This window comes from Triticum urartu, chromosome 6 (genome assembly GCF_003073215.2).
Source record: "Triticum urartu cultivar G1812 chromosome 6, Tu2.1, whole genome shotgun sequence".
Classification (NCBI taxonomy): domain Eukaryota; kingdom Viridiplantae; phylum Streptophyta; class Magnoliopsida; order Poales; family Poaceae; genus Triticum; species Triticum urartu.
This window is the reverse complement of record NC_053027.1, coordinates 543,271,631-543,292,623: the sequence shown is the minus strand read 5'-3', so window position 1 is coordinate 543,292,623 and position 20,993 is coordinate 543,271,631.

Genomic DNA, 20,993 nt, shown 5'->3' with positions numbered 1-20,993 from the left:
TCTTATCGATAGCCTTTTGCCGTTGTATACGCTAGGCGTCGCTAATATGCTATCAACCCTGCTGAACCGTCGTTCCCATGTTCCACGATCGTACACAAGATTTATTTATCGGTTCCTATTTCTTGGGAAGTTACAGATGGGAAATAGACAGTCCATTGTACAGGGGGTCTTTAGTGTTGTCTACGGATGATTACTACAGACGGGGTTATCTAAACGATTGTACATGCCCTTAGGGGCTGGTCTGTCCCCCTCTTGGCCCATTAAGGCCCATGTAGTTGCCGGGGGGATGCCCGAAACCCCTTCCGGTGACCCGATATGTACCCGGTACCCCCGGAACAATTCTGGTGTCTGAATATCATCGTCCAATATATGAATCTTTACCTCTCGACCATTTCGAGACTCCTCGTTATGTACATGATCTCATCCGGGACTCCGAAAATTTGGTCACCAAATCACATAACTCCTATAATACAAAATCATCATCGAACGTTAAGCGTGCGGACCCTACGGGTTCGAGAACTATGTAGACATGACCAAGACACCTCTCCGGTCAATAACCAACAGCGGAACCTGGATGCTCATATTGGTTCCCGCATATTCTACGAAGATCTTTATCTGTCGTACCGTAATGACAACATATGTTATTCCCTTTGTCATCGGTATGTTACTTGCCCGAGATTCGATCATCGGTATGTTACCTTTCATGGTGTGGAACTGCTAAACATCAGAGCTCACGAGACGTCATCGAGTTGAACGTGTGCAGAACTCGGAGGTGCCGTGCGTTCGGTACTTGGATCGGTCGGATTGTGAAGACGTACGACTACATCAACCGCGTTGTGCTAACGCTTCCGCATTCGGTCTACAAGGGTACATGGACACACTCTCCCCTCTCGTTGATATGCATCACCATGATCCTGTGTGTGCGTAGGATTTTTTTTAAAATTACTACGTTCCCCAACAGTGGTATCAGAGCCAGTTTTTATGCGTAGATGTTATATGCACGAGTAGAACACAAGTGAGTTGTGGGCAATTGCTACCTCTTGAGCACTGCGTTGGATTTCCCCGAAGAGGAAAGGATGATGCAGCAAAGTAGCGTAAGTATTTCCCTCAGTTTTTGAGAACCAAGATATCAATCCAGTAGGAGGCTATGCGTGAGTCCCCCGTACCTACACAAAAACAATAGCTCAACGCAACCAACGCGCTTAGGGGTTGTCAATCCCTTCACGGTCACCTACGAAAGTGAGATCTGATAGAGAAGATAAATAATATTTTTGGTATTTTTGGTATAGAGATGCAAAGTAAAAGCAAAGTAAAAACAAAGCAATAATAAAGTGATGGAGATTAATATGATGAGAAAGAGACCCGGGGCCATAGGTTTCACTAGTGGCTTCTCTCAAGAGCATAAGTATTCTATGGTGGGTGAACAAATTACTGTTGAGCAATTGACAGAATTAAGCATAGTTATGAGAATATCTAGGTATGATCATGTATATAGGCATCACGTCCGAGACAAGTAGACCGACTCCTGCCTGCATCTACTACTATTACTCCACTCATCGACCGCTATCCAACATGCATCTAGAGTATTAAGTTAAAAACAGAGTAACGCCTTAAGCAAGATGACATGATGTAGAGGGATAGTTTCATGCAATATGATAAAACCCCCATCTTGTTATCATCGATGGCAACGATACAATACGTGTCTTGCTGCCCCTTCTGTCACTGGGAAAGGACACCGCAAGATCGAACCCAAAGCTAAGCACTTCTCCCATGGTAAGAACAACCAATCTAGTAGGCCAAACCAAACTGATAATTTGAAGAGACTTGCAAAGATAACCAATCATACATAAAAGAATTCAGAGAAGATTCAAATATTATTCATAGATAGACTTGATCATAAACCCACAATTCATCGGTCTCAACAAACACACCGCAAAAAGAAGATTACATCGAATAGATCTCCACGAGAGAGGGGGAGAACATTGTATTGAGATCCAAAAAGAGAGAAGAAGCCATCTAGCTACTAACTATGGACTCGTAGGTCTGAAGTAAACTACTCACACTTCATCGGAGGGGCTTGGATGATGATGTAGAAGCCCTCCGTGATCGATGCCCCCTCCGGCGGAGCTCCGGAACAGGCCCCAAGATGGGATCTCGTGGATACAGAAAGTTGCGGCGATGGAATTAGGTTTTTGGCTCTGTATCTGATTGTTTGGGGGTACGTGGATATATATAGGAGGAAGAAGTACGTCGGTGGAGCAACAGGGGGCCCACGAGGGTGGGGGCGCGCCTGGTAGGGTAGGGCACGCCCCCCTACCTCGTGGCCTCCTGTTACATGCCTTAACGTAGGGTCCAAGTCTCCTAAGTTGTATTCGGTGAGAAAATCACGTTCCCGGAGGTTTCATTCCATTTGGACTCCGTTTGATATTCCTTTTCTTCGAAACCCTAAAACAGGCAAAAAACAGCAATTCTGGGCTGGCCCTCCGGTTAATACGTTAGTCCCAAAAATAATATAAAAGTGGATAATAAAGCCCAATAATGTCCAAAATAGTAGATAATATAGCATGGAGCAATCAAAAATTATAGATACGTTGGAGACGTATCAAGCATCCCCAAGCTTAATTTCTGCTCGTCCTCGAGTAGGTAAATGATAAAAACAGAATTTTTGATGCGGAGTGCTACTTGGCATAATTTCAATGTAATTCTTCTTAATTGTGGTATGAATATTAAGATTCAAAAGATTCAAGACAAAAGTTCATGTTGACATAAAAATAATAATACTTCAAGCATACTAACAAAGCAATTATGTCTTCTCAAAATAACATAGCCAAAGAAAGCTATCCCTACAAAATCATATAGTCTGGCTATGCTCTATCTTCACCACACAAAGTATTTAAATCATGCACAACCCCAATGACAAGCCAAGCAATTGTTTCATACTTTTGACATTTTCAAAACTTTTTCGATCTTCACGCAATACATGAGCGTGAGCCATGGATATAGCACTATATGTGGAATAGAATGGTGGTTGTGGAGAAGACAAAAAGAGGGGAAGATAGTCTCACATCAACTAGGCGTATCAACAAGCTATGGAGATGCCCATCAATAGATATCAATGTGAGTGAGTAGGGATTGCCATGCAATGGATGCACTAGAGCTATAAGTATATGAAAGCTCAACAAAAGAAACTAAGTGGGTGTGCATCCAACTTGCTTGCTGACGAAGACATAGGGCATTTTGAGGAAGCCCATCATTGGAATATACAAGCCAAGTTCTATAATGAAAAATTCCCACTAGTATATGAAAGTGTCAGAATGAGAGACTCTCTATCATGAAGATCACGGTGCTACTTTGAAGCACAAGTGTGGTAAAAAGGATAGTAACATTGTCCCTTCTCTCCTTTTCTCTCTTTTTTTGTTTGGGCCTTCTCTTTTTTTATGGCCTCTTTTTTTTCGTCCGGAGTCTCATCCCGACTTGTGGGGGAATCATAGTCTCCATCTGAAGGAAATATGCCCTAGAGGCAATAATAAAGTTATTATTTATTTCCTTATATCATGATAAATGTTTATTATTCATGCTAGAATTGTATTAACCGGAAACATAATACATGTGTGAATACATAGACAAACAGAGTGTCACTAGTATGCCTCTACTTGACTAGCTCGTTAATCGAAGATGGTTATGTTTCCTAACCATAAACAAAAAGAGTTGTTATTTGATTAACGGGATCACATCATTAGGAGAATGATGTGATTGACATGACCCATTCCATTAGCTTAGCACCCGATCGTTTAGTATGTTCCTATTGCTTTCTTCATGACTTATACATGTTCCTATGACTATGAGATTATGCAACTCCCGTTTGCCGGAGGAACACTTTGTGTGCTACCAAACGTCACAACGTAACTGGGTGATTATAAAGGAGCTCTACAGGTGTCTCCAAAGGTACATGTTGGGTTGGCGTATTTCGAGATTAGGATTTGTCACTCCGATTGTCGGAGAGGTATCTCTGGGCCCTCTCAGTAATGCACATCACATAAGCCTTGCAAGCATTGCAACTAATGAGTTAGTTGCGAGATGATGTATTACGAAACGAGTAAAGAGACTTGCCGGTAATGAGATTGAACTAGGTATTGAGATACCAATGATCGAATCTCGGGCAAGTAACATACCGATGACAAAGGGAACAACGTATGTTGTTATGCGGTCTGACCGATAAAGATCTTCGTAGAATATGTGGGAGCCAATATGAGCATCCAGGTTCCGCTATTGGTTATTGACCGGAGACGTGTCTCGGTCATGTCTACATTGTTCTCGAACCCGTAGGGTCCGCACGCTTAAGGTTTCGATGACAGTTATATTATGAGTTTACGCATTTTGATGTGCCGAAGTTTGTTCGGAGTCCCGGATGTGATCATGGACATGACGAGGAGTCTCGAAATGGTCGAGACATAAAGATTGATATATTGGAAGCCTATATTTGGATATCGGAAGTGTTTCGGGTGAAATCGGGATTTTACCGGAGTATCGGGAGGTTACCGGAACCCCGCGGGAGGTATATGGGCCTTAGTGGGCTTTAGTGGAAGAGAGGAGAGGTGGCCAGGGCTGGGCCGCGCGCCCCTCCCCCTAGTCCGAATAGGACAAGGAGAGGGGGCCGGCGCCCCCCTTCCTTCTCTCTCTCCTCTTTCCCCCCTCCCGAATCCTATTCCAACTAGGAAAGGAGGGGGGAATCCTACTCCCGGAGGGTGTAGGACTCCTCCTGGCGCGCCCTCTCCTGGCTGGCCGCACCCCCCTTTGATCCTTTATATACGGAGGCAGGTAGCACCCCTAGAGACACAAGTTGATCCACGTGATCATATTCTTAGCCATGTGCGGTGCCCCCTTCCACCATAGTCCTCGATAATATTGTAGCGGTGCTTAGGCGAAGCCCTGCGACGGTAGTACATCAAGATCGTCACCACGCTGTCGTGCTGACGGAACTCTTCCCCGACACTTTGCTGGATCGGAGTCCGAGGATCGTCATCGAGCTGAACGTGTGCTAGAACTCGGAGGTGTTGTAGTTTCGGTGCTTGATCAGTCGGGCCGTGAAGACGTACGACTACATCAACCACGTTGTGATAACGCTTCCGTTGTCGATCTACAAGGGTACGTAGATCACACTCTCCCCTCTCGTTGCTATGCATCACCATGATCTTGCGTGTGCGTAGGAAATTTTTTGAAATTACTACGTTCCCCAACAGTGGTATCAGAGCCTAGGTTTTATATGTTGATGTTATATGCACGAGTAGAACACAAGTGAGTTGTGGGCGATATAAGTCATACTGCTTACCAGCATGTCATACTTTGCTTTGGCGGTATTGTTGGATGAAGCGGCCCAGACCGACATTATGTGTACGCTTATGCGAGATCGGTTCTCCCGACGTGCTTTGCACAAAGGTGGCTAGCGGGTGACAGTTTCTCCAACTTTAGTTGAACCGAGTGTGGCTATGCCCGGTCCTTGCGAAGGTTAAAACAGCACCAACTTGACAAACTATCGTTGTGGTTTTGATGCGTAGGTAAGATTGGTTCTTGCTTAAGCCCGTAGCAGCCATGTAAAACATGCAACAACAAAGTAGAGGACGTCTAACTTGTTTTTGCAGGGCATGTTGTGATGTGATATGGTCAAGACATGATGCTAAATTTTATTGTATGAGATGATCATGTTTTGTAACCGAGTTATTGGCAACTGGCAGGAGCCATATGGTTGTCGCTTTATTGTATGCAATGCAATTACGCTGTAATGCTTTACTTTATCACTAAGCGGTAGCGATAGTCATGGAAGCATAAGATTGGTGAGACGACAACGATGCTACGATGGTGATCAAGGTGTCGCGCCGGTGATGATGGTGATCACGATGGTGCTTCGAAGATGGAGATCACAAGCACAAGATGATGATGGCCATATCATATCACTTATATTGATTGCATGTGATGTTTATCTTTTATGCATCTTATCTTGCTTTGATTGACGATAGCATTTTAAGATGATCTCTCACTAATTATCAAGAAGTGTTCTCCCTGAGTATGCACCGTTGCGAAAGTTCTTCGTGCTGAGACACCACGTGATGATCGGGTGTGATAGGCTCTACGTTCAAATACAATGGGTGCAAAACAGTTGCACACGCGGAATACTCAGGTTATACTTGACGAGCCAAGCATATACAGATATGGCCTCGGAACACGGAGACCGAAAGGTCAAGCGTGAATCATATAGTAGATATGATCAACATAGCGATGTTCACCAATGAAACTACTCCATCTCACGTGATGATCGGACATGGTTTAGTTGATTTGGATCACGTGGTCACTTAGAGGATTAGAGGGATGTCTATCTAAGTGGGAGTTCTTAAGTAATATGATTAATTGAACTTTAATTTATCATGAACTTAGTCCTGGTAGTATAAGCATATCTATGTTGTAGATCAATAGCTCGCGTTGTTGTTTTCATATGTTTATTTTGATATGTTCCTAGAGAAAATTGTGTTGAAAGATGTTAGTAGCAATGATGCAAATTGGATCCGTGATCTGAGGTTTATCCTCATTGCTGCACAGAAGAATTATGTCCTTGATGCACTGCTAGGTGACGGACCTATTGCAGGAGCAGATGCAGACGTTATGAATGTTTGGCTAGCTCAATATGATAACTACTTGATAGTTTAGTGCACCATGCTTAATGGCCTAGAATCGGGACTTCAAAGACGTTTTGAACGTCATGGACCATATGAGATGTTCCAGGAGTTGAAGTTAATATTTCAAGCAAATACCCGAGTTGAGAGTTATGAAGTCTCCAACAAGTTCTATAGCTAAAAGATGGAGGAGAATCGCTCAACTAGTGAGCATGTGCTCAGATTGTCTGGGTACTACAATCGCTTGAATCAAGTGGGAGTTAATCTTCCAGATAAGATAGTGATTGACAGAATTCTCTAGTCACCATCACCAAGTTAGTAAAACTTCGTGATGAACTATAATATGCAAGGGATAATGGAAACAACTCCCAAGCTCTTCGTGATGCTGAAATAAACGAAGGTAGAAATCAAGAAAAACATCAAGTGTTGATGGTTGACAAGACCACTAGTTTCAAGAAAAAGGCAAAGGGAAGAAGGAGAACTTCAAGAAGAACGGCAAGCAAGTTGCTGCTCAAGTGAAGAAGCCCAAGTCTGATCCTAAGCCTGAGACTAAGTGCTTCTACTTCAAAGGGACTGGTCACTGGAAGTGGAACTGCCCCAAGTATTTGGCGGATAAGAAGGATGGCAAGGTAAACAAAGGTATATTAGATATACGTGTTATTGATATGTACTTTACTAGTGTTTATAGCAACCCCTCGGCATTTGATACTGGTTCAGTTGCTAAGAGTAGTAACTCAAAACGGGAGTTGCAGAATAAACAGAAACTAGTAAAGGGTGAGGTGACAATGTGTGTTGGAAGTAGTTCCAAGATTGATATGATCATCATTGCACACTCCCTATACTTTCGGGATTAGTGTTGAAACTAAATAAGTGTTATTTGGTGTTTGCGTTGAGCATGAATATGATTTGATCATGTTTATTGCAATACGGTTATTCATTAAAGTCATAGAATAATTGTTGTTCTGTTTACATGAATAAAACCTTCGATGGTCATACACCCAATGAAAATAGTTCGTTGGATCTCGATTGTAGTGTTAAACATATTCATAATATTGAAGCCAAAAGATGCAAAGTTAATAATGATAGTGCAACTTATTTGTGGCACTGCCGTTTGGGTCATATCGGTATAAAGCGCATGAAGAAACTCCATACTGATGGGCTTTTGGAACCACTTGATTATGAATCACTTGGTACTTGTGAACCGTGCCTTGTGGGTAAGATGACAAAGACACCGTTCTCCGGTACTATGGAGAGAGCAACAGGTTTGTTAGAAATCATACATACAGATGTATGTGGTCCGATGAATATTGAGGCTCGTGGCGGATATCGTTATTTTCTCACCTTCACAGATGACTTAAGCAGATATGGGTATATCTACTTAATGAAACACAAGTCTGAAACGTTTGAAAAGTTCAAATAATTTCAGGGTGAAGTGGAAAATCATCGTGACAAGAAAATAAGGTTTCTACGATCTGATCGCGGAGACAAATATTTGAGTTACGAGTTTGGTCTTTAATTAAAACATTGTGGAATAGTTTCACAAACTCATGCCACCTGGAACACCACAGCTGGTGTGTCCGATCGTCATAACCATACTTTATTGGATATAGTACAATCTATGATGTCTCTTACCGATCTACCACTATCGTTTTGGGGTTATGCATTAGAGACAGCTGCATTCACGTTAAAAAAGGGCACCATCTAAATCCGTTGAGACGACACAATCTGAATTATGGTTTGGCAAGAAACCAAAGTTGTTGTTTCTTAAAGTTTTGGGTTGTGATGCTTATGTGAAAAAGTTTCATCCTAATAAGCTCAAACCCAAATCGGAGAAATATGTCTTCATAGGATACCCAAAGGAGACTCTTGGGTACACCTTCTATCACAGATCCGAAGGCAAAGATCCTTTCTAGAGAAGGAGTTTCTCTCAAAAGAAGTGAGTGGGAGGAAAGTAGAAAACTTGATAAGGTAATTGTACCTTCTCCCTTATTGGAAAGTAGTTCATCACAGAAATCTGTTCTTGTGACTACTACACCAATTAGTGAGGAAGCTAATGATGATGATCATGTAACTTCAGATCAAGTTACTACCGAATCTGGTAGGTAAACCAGAGTGAGATCCGCACCCGAGTGGTACGGTGATCCTGTTCTGGAAGTCATGTTACTAGACCATGACGAACTTGTGAACTATGAGGAAGCGATGATGAGCCCAGATTCCGCGAAATGGTTTGAGGCCATGAAATCTGAGATATGATCCATGTATGAGAACAAAGTATGGACTTTGATGGATTTGCCCGATGATCGGCAAGCCATAGAAAATAAATGGATCTTCAAGAGGAAGACGGACACTGATAGTAGTGTTACTATCTACAAAGCTAGACTTGTCGAAAAAGGTTTTTGACAAAGTTCAAGGTGTTGACTACGATGAAATTTTCTCACTCGTAGCGATGCTTAAGTCTGTCCAAATCATGTTAGCAATTGCAGCATTTTTATGAAATCTGGCAAATGGATAAACAAAACTACATTCCTTAATGGATTTAAAGAAGAGTTGTATATGATGCAACCAGAAGGTTTTGTCAATCCTAAAGGTGCTAACAAAATATGCAAGCTCCAGCGATCCATCTATGGACTGGTGCAAGCATCTCGGAGTTGGAATATACGCTTTGATAAGTTGATCAAAGCATATAGTTTTATACAGACTTGCGGTGAAGCCTGTATTTACAAGAAAGTGAGTGGGAGCACTACAACATTTCTGATAAGTATATGTGAGTGACATATTGTTGATCGGAAATAATGTAGAATTATTCTGTAAAGCATAAAGAAGTGTTTGAAAGGATTTTTTCAAAGAAAGACCTCGGTGAAGCTGCTTACATATTGAGCATCAAGATCTATAGAGATAGATCAAGACACTTGATAAGTTTTTTCAATGAGTACATACCTTGACAAGATTTTGAAGTAGTTCAAAATGGAACAGTCAAAAAGAGTTCTTGCCTGTGTTACAAGGTGTGAAATTGAGTAAGACTCAAAGCCCGACCACGGCAGAAGATAGAAAGAGAATGAAAGTCATTCCCTATGCCTCAGCCATAGGTTCTATAAAGTATGCCATGCTGTGTACCAGATCTATTGTATACCCTACACTGTGTTAAGCAAGGGAGTACAATAGTGATCTAAGAGTAGATCACTGGACATTGGTCAAAATTATCCTTAGTGGAATAAGGAAATATTTCTCGATTATGGAGGTGACAAAAGGTTCGTCGTAAAAAGTTACGTCGATATAAGTTTTGACACAGATCTGGATGACTCTAAGTCTCAATCTAGATACATATTGAAAGTGGGAGCAATTAGCTAGAGTAGCTCCGTGCAGAGCATTGTAGACATAGAATTCGCAAAATACTTACGGATCTGTATGTGACAGACCCGTTGACTAAAATTATCTCAGAAGCAAAACATGATCACACCTTAGTACTCTTTGGGTGTTAATCACATAAATGATGTGAACTAAATTATTAACTCTAGTAAACCCTTTGGGTATAGGTCACATGACAATGTGAACTATGGGTGTTAATCACATGGTGATGTGAACTCTTAGTGTTGAATCACATGGCGATGTGAACTAGATTATTGACTCTAGTGCAAGTGGGAGACTAAAGGAAATATGTCCTAGAGGCAATAATAAAGTTATTATTTATTTCCTTATATCATGATAAATGTTTATTATTCATGCTAGAATTGTATTAACCGGAAACATAATACATGTGTGAATACATAGACAAACAGAGTGTCACTAGTATGCCTCTACTTGACTAGCTCGTTAATCGAATATGGTTATGTTTCCTAACCATAAACAAAAAGAGTTGTTATTTGATTAACGGGATCACATCATTAGGAGAATGATGTGATTGACATGACCCATTCCATTAGCTTAGCACCCGATCGTTTAGTATGTTGCTATTGCTTTCTTCATGACTTATACATGTTCCTATGACTATGAGATTATGCAACTCCCGTTTGCCGGAGGAACACTTTGTGTGCTACCAAACGTCACAACGTAACTGGGTGATTATAAAGGAGCTCTACAGGTGTCTCCAAAGGTACATGTTCGGTTGGCTTATTTCGAGATTAGGATTTGTCACTCCGATTGTCGGAGAGGTATCTCTGGGCCCTCTCAGTAATGCACATCACATAAGCCTTGCAAGCATTGCAACTAATGAGTTAGTTGCGAGATGATGTATTACGAAACGAGTAAAGAGACTTGCCGGTAATGAGATTGAACTAGGTATTGAGATACCAACGATCGAATCTCGGGCAAGTAACATACCGATGACAAAGGGAACAACGTATGTTGTTATGCGGTCTGACCGATAAAGATCTTCGTAGAATATGTGGGAGCCAATATGAGCATCCAGGTTCCGCTATTGGTTATTGACCGGAGACGTGTCTCTGTCATGTCTGCATTGTTCTCGAACCCGTAGGGTCCGCACGCTTAAGGTTTCGATGACAGTTATATTATGAGTTTATGCATTTTGATGTGCCGAAGTTTGTTCGGAGTCCCGGATGTGATCACGAACATGACGAGGAGTCTCGAAATGGTCGAGACATAAAGATTGATATATTGGAAGCCTATATTTGGATATCGGAAGTGTTTCGGGTGAAATCGGGATTTTACCGGAGTACCGGGAGGTTACCGGAACCCCCCGGGAGGTATATGGGCCTTAGTGGGCTTTTGTGGAAGAGAGGAGAGGTGGCCAGGGCTGGGCCGCGCGCCCCTCCCCCCTAGTCCGAATAGGACAAGGAGAGGGGGCCGGTGCCCCCTTCCTTCTCTCTCTCCTCTTTCCCCCCTCCCGAATCCTATTCCAACTAGGAAAGGGGGGGAATCCTACTCCCGGAGGGAGTAGGACTCCTCCTGGCGCGCCCTCTCCTGGCCGGCCACACCCCCCCTTTGATCCTTTATATACGGAGGCTGGGAGCACCCCTAGAGACACAAGTTGATCCACGTGATCATATTCTTAGCCGTGTGCGGTGCCCCCTTCCACCATAGTCCTCGATAATATTGTAGCGGTGCTTAGGCGAAGCCCTGCGACGGTAGTACATCAAGATCGTCACCACGCTGTCGTGCTGACGGAACTCTTCCCCGACACTTTGCTGGATCAGAGTCCGAGGATCGTCATCGAGCTGAACGTGTGCTAGAACTCGGAGGTGCCGTAGTTTCGGTGCTTGACCAGTCGGGCCGTGAAGACGTACGACTACATCAACCACGTTGTGATAACGCTTCCGTTGTCGATCTACAAGGGTACGTAGATCACACTCTCCCCTCTCATTGCTATGCATCACCATGATCTTGTGTGTGCGTAGGAATTTTTTTGAAATTACTATGTTCCCCAACACCATCATCCTTTCCTCACTTGGGACAATGCTCTAAAAATGATGATCGTCACACTTCTTTTTTCTTACAACTCAACAATTACAACTCAATACTTAGAAAAAGATATGACTCTATATGAATGCCTCTGGCGGTGTACCGGGATATGCAATGAATCAAGAGTGACATGTATGAAAGAATTATGAACAGTGGCTTTGCCACAAATACAATGTCAACTTCATGATCATGCTAGCAATATGACAATGATGGAGCGTGTCATAATGAACGAAACGGTGGAAAGTTGCATGGCAATATATCTCGGAATGGCTATGGAAATGCCATGATAGGTAGGTATGGTGGCTGTTTTGAGGAAGGTATTTAGTGGGTGTATGATACCGGCGAAAAGTGTGCGGTATTAGAGAGGCTAGCAATGGTGGAAGGAAGGAAAGTGCGTATAATCCATGGACTCAACATTAGTCATAAAGAACTCATATACTTATTACAAAAATCTAGAAGTTATCAAAGAAAAGTATTACGCGCATGCTCCTAGGAGGATAGATTGGTAGGAAAAGACCATCGCTCGCCCCCGACCGCCACTCATAAGGAAGACAATCAATAAATAAATCATGCTCCGACTTCATCACATAACGGTTCACCATACGTGCATGCTACGGGAATCACAAACTTTAACACAAGCATTTCTCAAATTCACAAATACTCAACTAGCATGACTCTAATATCACCATCCTCATATCTCAAAACAATTATCAAGCATCAATTTTTTCTTAGTATTCAACGCACTCAAAAGAAAGTTTTACAAATCTTGAATACCAAGCATATTTATTATTAAGCAAATTACCATGCTATTAAGACTCTCAAAATAATCTAAGTGAAGCATTAGAGATCAATAGTTTCTATAAAACAAAATCCACCACCGTGCTCTAAAAGATATAAGTGAAGCACTAGAGCAAAATTCTATAACTCAAAAGATATAAGTGAAGCACTAGAGTAAAACTATAGAGCTCAAAAGATATAAGTGAAGCACATAGAGTATTCTATCAAATTCCAAATTATGTATGGCTCTCTCAAAAGGTGTGTACAGAAAGCATGATTGTGGTAGACTAACAAGCAAAGACTCAAATTATAAAAGACGCTCCAAGCAAAACACATATCATGTGGTGAATAAAAATATAGCTCCAAGTAAAGTTACCGATAGAATTAGACGAAAGAGGGGATGCCTTCCGGGGCATCCCCAAGCTTTGGCTTTTAGGTGTCCTTAGATTATCTTGGGGGTGCCATGGGCATCCCCAAGCTTAGGCTCTTGCCACTCCTTGTTCCATAATCCATCAAATCTTTACCCAAAACTTGAAAACTTCACAACACAAAACTTAAAGTAGAAAACTTGTGAGCTCCGTTAGCGAAAGAATACAAAAGACCACTTCAAGGTACTGTAATGAACTCATTATTTATTTATATGGGTGTTAAACCTACTGTATTCCAACTTCTCTATGGATTATAAACTATTTTACTAGCCATAGATTCATCAAAATAAGCAAACAACACACGAAAAACAGAATCTGTCAAAAACAGAACAGTCTGTAGTAATCTGTAGCTAGCGCAATATCTGGAACCCCAAAAATTCTAAAATAAATTGCAGGGAGTGAGGAATTTATCTATTAATCATATGCAAAAAGAATTAACTAAATAGCACTCTCCAAATAAAAATTACAGCAGTTTTCGTGAGCGCTAAAATTTCTGTTTTTTACAGCAAGTTCAACAAGACTTTCCCCAAGTCTTCCCAACGGTTCTACTTGGCACAGACACTAATTAAAAACAAAAAAACACAACCAAAACAAATAATAAATAAATTATTTATTACTAAACAGGAGCAAAAAGCAAGGAATAAAAATAAAATTGGGTTGCCTCCCAACAAGCGCTATCGTTTAACGCCCTTAGCTAGGCATAACAAGCAAGAATAGATCTAGGTATTGCCATAATAGTAAGATAGATTATTAAAAATCATTTCATATTCTCTACGTTCGGCAGCAAGTTTTCTTTGAGGCAAGCAAAAGTAATCAAAAGGGCTAAATTTAACGGGACAAAAGTCCCCAAGATCAACCTTGGGAGGTATAGGTGATGAAGCTATGTACCTAGGGTAGGGTCACGGACCTGTCCTAACTGCCCTACCCATGGACACCTCTAGAATAAATCACCTTTCAATCGACTTGGGGGTGTTCCACTCGACAGACTTGAAGACATTCGACCAAGAAGCAATTACTCGACCAAGATCCAACCACTCGACGACCAGGAGACCTAAAGTCACTCCGCACGCTAACGGTCAGTCATTAAGTAGCTTTTATGGTCATCATAGCACTTTATTACTAGCATTATCAGTAACGCCCTGCCTTAATGTGCATTGAACCCTTCGTAACGTGGGCTGGCCGGGGTCCTGGCGCACTCTATATAAGCCACCCCCCTCCTCCGAGACAAGGGTTCGCACCTCTGTAACTTATACACACATAATCCAGTCGACCGCCTCCGGGCTCCGAGACATAGGGCTTTTACTTCCTCCGAGAAGGGCCTGAACTCGTAAACCTTGTGTCCTTACAACCTCTCCATAGCTAAGACCTCACCTCTCCATACTTACCCCCCTACATTACTGTCAGAGTTAGAACCACGATAGTTGGCGCCCACCGTGGGGCCAGGTGTTTTAGCGTTTTGTTGGAGGAGTTGCGATCTTTTCCGACCCGAATCATCATGGTTTTTGACGGAGTTTTGGTGGAGGGCCACGAGATCCGTCTCGGCGCGCTCACGTTCATCGCCGTCGACTCCGCCTGGCTTCAGGAGGCTCCGGTCGACGTGGACGCACTCCCTGTCCGCGGGGCAACGCACTTTAGCGCGTGCGTCCGCGGCGTTCTCCTGCGGCAACCGTCGACCCCCTACCGGTCGGCTCCTGTGTTGTCCTCCCTCCCTGTTTCCCGCTGGCGCAAGCGCTTCGGTCGGTCGAGACTTCAGCGGTGGGTGAGACACGCGGTGGCCCGTCAGTCGGCCACCCCTCAAGTCGCGGCGATCGAGCCCGACGAATCCCTCTACGGCCTATTCGACTGGCTCCGAAGAGACTGCATCCGAGTGCGACAGCAGCGATCCGGCGGAGGTTCTGATGGTCGACGGACCGCCCAGTCCCCCCGGTTTTACCCGCACCGACGGAGGCGCAGGAGGAGGCGACCCGTCGCGTCCCCATGAGGAGTATCTTCCCGAGCCTCTCACGTCGCTGCAGAGAGAAGAACTTCGCCGCCGGAACATGGATGCGCTGCACACTCCTATCGTTGGAGAAACCCCCGAGGCTCGCGCCTTGGAGGATGCGTGCCTGGCAAACTTGGCCGAGCGCACTCGACTGGAGAACCTCCAGCGAGCACTCGACGAGCGTGCGCGACAACGGGTTCTCGAATCCAGTCGACGTCAGCTCTTCCCGCCCCCGCAGGTATATCAGACTTCGATTCAGAATTTAGCAGTTGCGGCCCGTATAGCGGAGTCGATTCAGCCTTCCCAGTCGGAGGCTGACAGAGGCTTGTTGTAGATCAGAGCGTTACTCCGGGCAGTAGGAGATCAGAATTCCGCTGTTTCTTAGTCGCGGAACAGAATTCACAGCAGATCCGTTGCCGCGGACACAGTCCAGTCGGCTCACAGCCCGATATCGCCCCCGAGGCGTGAGGGACGTGGAGACCGGCGTGACCAGTATGGGAACCATGAGCAGTATGATCACCGAGTCGATCGTGATGGTCGACGTCGAGTGCCCACGCCTCCCCCGAGGAGCGGGTCGTATGTGCCTCGCCAGCAGGATGACATGCGCCCTCATAGTGGTGGGCGAAGGATTCCAGTCGACCCCAGAGGACCAGGCTTTGACGCGAGATCCATCCTCGTCCAAGGTCTGGTCGACAGGAACAGGGCTCACCGAGAAGGCCACGACAGAGATGCGCCTGCCAGCAGCAGAGTACATGTTTCGGGGCCAGAGTGCTTTAGTAGAGCCATCAGGGCTGCTGTGATTCCTCCCAATTTCAGGTTGGCGACTGGAGTCAGTAAGTTCACTGGCGAGTCCAAGCCCGATACTTGGCTTGAGGACTACCGAGTGGCCGTCCAGATTGGCGGCGACAATGATGAAGTGGCCATGAAGCACCTGCCTCTCATGTTGGAGGGCTCGACCAGAGCGTGGCTAAACCAGTTAGCACCTAGCAGCATTTACACTTGGGAAGATCTCTCCCGAGTGTTCGTCACCACATTTGAAGACACATGCAAGCGACCGGCAGGACTGACGGAACTGCGGTCTTGTGTGCAAAAGCCGAATGAAACTTTGAGGGATTACATCCAGAGATGGATCATGTTACATCACTCGGTGGAGAATGTGCCTGACCACCAAGCAGTTTGTGCCTTCAAGGAAGGCGTCAAGTACAGAGAACTGAATTTGAAATTCGGTCGAACCGGAGATATGTCCATGAATCGGATGATGGAGATTGCCACCAAGTACGCTAATGGCGAAGATGAGGATCGACTCAGGAGTGGCAAGCTCAAGTCAGTCGCCCAAGAAACCGGAGGCAATTCCAATCGGAAACAGAAGCGGAAAGCCGAGCCAGCGGCTCCCGGGGAAGCCTTAGCTGTGGCCCAAGGAAAGTCTAAAGGGAAACTTAAAGGGCCTTGGAACCCCAAAAAGGTTAAAGACCAAGAGGGAAATGATGTGTTGGACTTACCGTGTCTCGTCCACACGAAGAAAGATGAAGAGGGTAATTTTATTTACCCGAAACATACCACTCGGCAGTGTCGACTCTTGATCCAGCAGTTCCAGGGCAAGCAGCCCAAGGGTAAGGAAAAGGAGTCAGACAAGGTCAAGGACAAAGAGGACAGTGATGACGGATACCCTCAAGTCAATTCCACCCTGATGATTTTTGCTGATGTTGAGAGCAAAAGTCGACTGAAAGTTATTAACCAAGAGGTGAATATGGTCGCTCCGGCTACACCTAGTTACCTGAAATGGTCTCAGACTGCCATAACATTCGACCAGTCCGACCACCCAACGCACATCGCCACCCATGGGAGGCAAGCTTTGGTGGTCGACCCAGTTGTTGAAGGCACTCGACTGACCAAAGTCCCGATGGATGGTGGCAGTGGCTTGAACATATTATACGCTGAGACGTTGAAGGGGATGGGCATTCCGATGTCCAGACTCAGTGCCAGGAACATGAGTTTCCATGGAGTCATTCCTGGGAAGAAGGCCGAATCACTCGGCCAGATTGCTCTTGATGTGGTTTTCGGTGATCCCAAGAATTACCGCAAAGAAAAGTTGACATTTGAAGTTGTAGACTTTCAGAGTGCCTATCACGCTATTTTGGGCAGACCGGCTTATGCACGCTTCATGGCCCGACCATGTTACGTGTATCTCAAATTGAAGATGCCTGGCCCCAAAGGTGTGATCACCATTACGGGCAATCGGAAGAAAGCGGAAGAATGTTTTCAGAAGGGTTCGAAGATCGCCGACGCACATATGGCAGTGGTGGAGTTGCAGGAATACCAGAAGACTGCAGACCCGAGTGATCTGTTACGAGCCAAGAAGCCCGCTACAGAGTCAGCTTTCCAGTCGATTGGCGACACGAAGACAGCTCACATCCACCCGACCGACCCCAGCGCCGCCCCGACTCATATCTCGACAACGCTCGACTCCAAATAGGAAGAAGCGCTCATCCAGTTCCTCCATGAGAACTGGGACATCTTCGCATGGAAGCCTTCTGACATGCCAGGGGTTCCCAGGGAGCTGGCTGAGCATCACCTGAGAGTCGACTCAAAAGTAAAACCTGTCAAGGAACATCTTCGACGGTCCTCCGTCCAAAAGAGAAAAACTATTGGCGAAGAGGTGGCTCGGCTCTTAGCAGCGGAGTTCATCTGAGAGATCTACCACTCCGAGTGGCTCGCCAACATTGTCATGGTCCCCAAGAAGGACAAGTCACTTCGCATGTGCATTGACTTTAAACATATCAATCGGGCCTGCCCGAAAGATCATTTTCCTCTCCCCCGCATTGACCAGATAGTCGACTCGACTGCGGGATGTGAGCGACTGTCTTTCTTAGACGCCTATTCCGGGTACCATCAGATCCGTCTGTATGGACCTGACGAGATCAAGACAGCTTTCATCACTCCATTCGGGTGCTTCTGTTATGTTACCATGCCGTTCGGCCTCAAGAATGTCGGAGCCACATTCATGAGGATGATTCAGAAGTGTTTACTCACTCAAATCAGTCGGAACATGGAAGCATACATGGATGATATTGTGGTCCAGTCACGGAAGGGTTCCGACCTGCTGACTGACCTTGCTGAAACCTTTGCCAACCTCAGGAGGTATGATATCAAGCTTAATCCATCAAAGTGTACATTCGGAGTCCCTGGCGGAAAGTTACTCGTCTTTCTCGTTTCCGAACGAGGAATCGACGCCAATCCAGAAAAAGTTGGCACTATACTCCGAATGAAAAGCCCTGTGCGAGTGCACGACGTCCAGAATCTTACTGGTTGTTTGGCCGCCCTAAGTCGATTCATATCTCGTCTCGGTGAAAAGGCATTACCTCTCTACTGATTGATGAAGAAGTCTGACAAGTTTGAGTGGACTCCTGAAGCTGATGCAGCGTTTGGAGAGCTCAAAGCTCTGCTCTCCACCCAGCCGGTGCTTGCTGCCCCAATCAGCAAAGAGCCTTTGCTGCTTTACATTGCAGCCACAGGACAAGTCATCAGTATGGTACTTACGGTCGAGCGGGAAGAAGAAGGGAAAACCTTCAAAGTTCAGCGCCCAGTATATTATATTTCTGAAGTCTTGACCCCATCAAAGCAAAGATATCCTCACTATCAGAAGCTCGTATATGGGATTTATATGACCACCAAGAAAGTTGCTCACTACTTCTCTGATCATTCCATTATAGTCGTCAGCGACGCTCCATTATCAGAGATCCTGCATAACAAGGATGCAACTGGTCGAGTGGCAAAATGGGCGATTGAACTCCTTCCCCTTGATATCAAGTTTGAGGCAAAGAAAGCTATCAAGTCCCAAGAAATTGCAGATTTCATCGCCGAGTGGATTGAACAGCAGCTGCCGACTCAGATTCACTCGGAGCATTGGACTATGTTTTTCGACGGCTCCAAGATGCTGAGTGGTTCCGGTGCCGGAGTGGTGTTGGTCTCCTCCAGAGGAGATAAACTCAGATATGTTCTTCAAATCCATTTCGATTCCTCCAATAACGAAGCAGAATATGAAGCACTTTTATATGGGTTGCGCATGGCCATCTCACTCGGCATCCGTCGCCTCATGGTCTATGGCGACTCAGATTTGGTGGTTAATCAGGTGATGAAGGAATGGGATGTCAGAAGTCTAGCCATGACTAGTTATTGCAATGCAGTGAGAAAGCTGGAGAAGAAATTCGAGGGGTTAGAGCTTCATCACATACCCCGACTGAAAAATCAAGCAGCTGATGATTTGGCAAAAATAGGTTCCAAAAGAGAAGCCATTCCCAGCAATGTGTTTTTGGAACACATCCACACACCATCAGTCCAGGAGGATCCCTTCGCGGAAGAGGCCCCGCAGCCAAAAAGCGCCACGGATCCGACTGAAGTTGAAGTTCCAGCTGTGGTTGATCTGATAATGGAAGTGCTGGTTATCACTCCCGTCTGGACTGAACCGTACATCGCGTACATCCTAAGGAAAGAACTCCCAGAAGACGAAGAAGAGGCTCGACAGATCGTCCGTCGATCCAAGGCCTTTACAGTCATAAAGGGACAGTTATATAGGGAAAGCGCGACTGGGGTCAGCCAGAAGTGTATCACACCAGAAGAAGGTCTGATGATCCTTAACGATATCCACTCGGGGACCTGTGGTCATCATGCGTCCTCTCGGACCATTGTGGCTAAAGCATACCGAGCGGGGTTCTACTGGCCAAGGGCCAATGAGATGGCTAAAGAGATAGTCGACAAGTGTGAAGGGTGTCAGTATTACTCCAATATGCCGCACAAGCCTGCGTCAGCCCTGAAAACCATTCCACTCGTCTGGCCCTTCGCTGTTTGGGGGCTGGACATGGTCGGGCCACTGAGAACGGCCAGGAGCGGCTTCACTCATGTGCTGGTAGCAGTCGTCAAGTTCACCAAATGGATTGAAGCCAAGCCTATCAAGAATCTCGATGCTTGCACCGCTATCAGTTTCATCAGAGAGTTGATATTCAGATATGGAGTTCCGCACAGTATCATCATGGACAATGGGTAAAACTTCAATTCCGACAAGTTCAGGGCCTTTTGCGCCTCTCAGGGCACTCGGGTCGACTATGCTTCGGTCGCTCACCCCCAGTCGAATGGACAAGCAGAAAGGGCAAATGGCCTAATTCTCAAAGGACTGAAACCCCGATTGATGCGCGACCTCAAGCACGCAGCAGGTGCGTGGGTCGACGAGCTCCCATCAGTCCTTTGGGGATTGAGGACAACCCCGAATCGATCGACCGGAAAAACCCCATTCTTTCTGGTCTACGGAGCCGAGGCAGTCTTACCAAGTGACCTGCTTCACAACGCTCCCAGAGTCGAGCTCCCAGAGTCCTCCACAATGGAGCATACCACCTCTACAATGTCGATCGCCAGATTGATGAGCCACGAGCCTGGAATGCGGAGCTACTCCGCCCCTTTTATACTTGAATTCTCACTCGGATGAGATGTAATAAGAAAAACTCCTGTAGTTTATTTATCAAAGACAAGAGCGTTATAATTTTCCCAGTGATTATTATTGTTTTTTGTTCCCCCAGTGGGTGGCTTAGCTGCGAATCCGCTTCGCCTAAGTTTGTAAAAACAGTTTCCTACCGAGTGGCGAGCCAGCCTCCCACTCGGGGGCTTAGCTGCGAATCTGTTTCGCCTAAGTTTGAAAAAATCCTACCGAGTGGAGAGCAATCCTCCCACTCGGGGGCT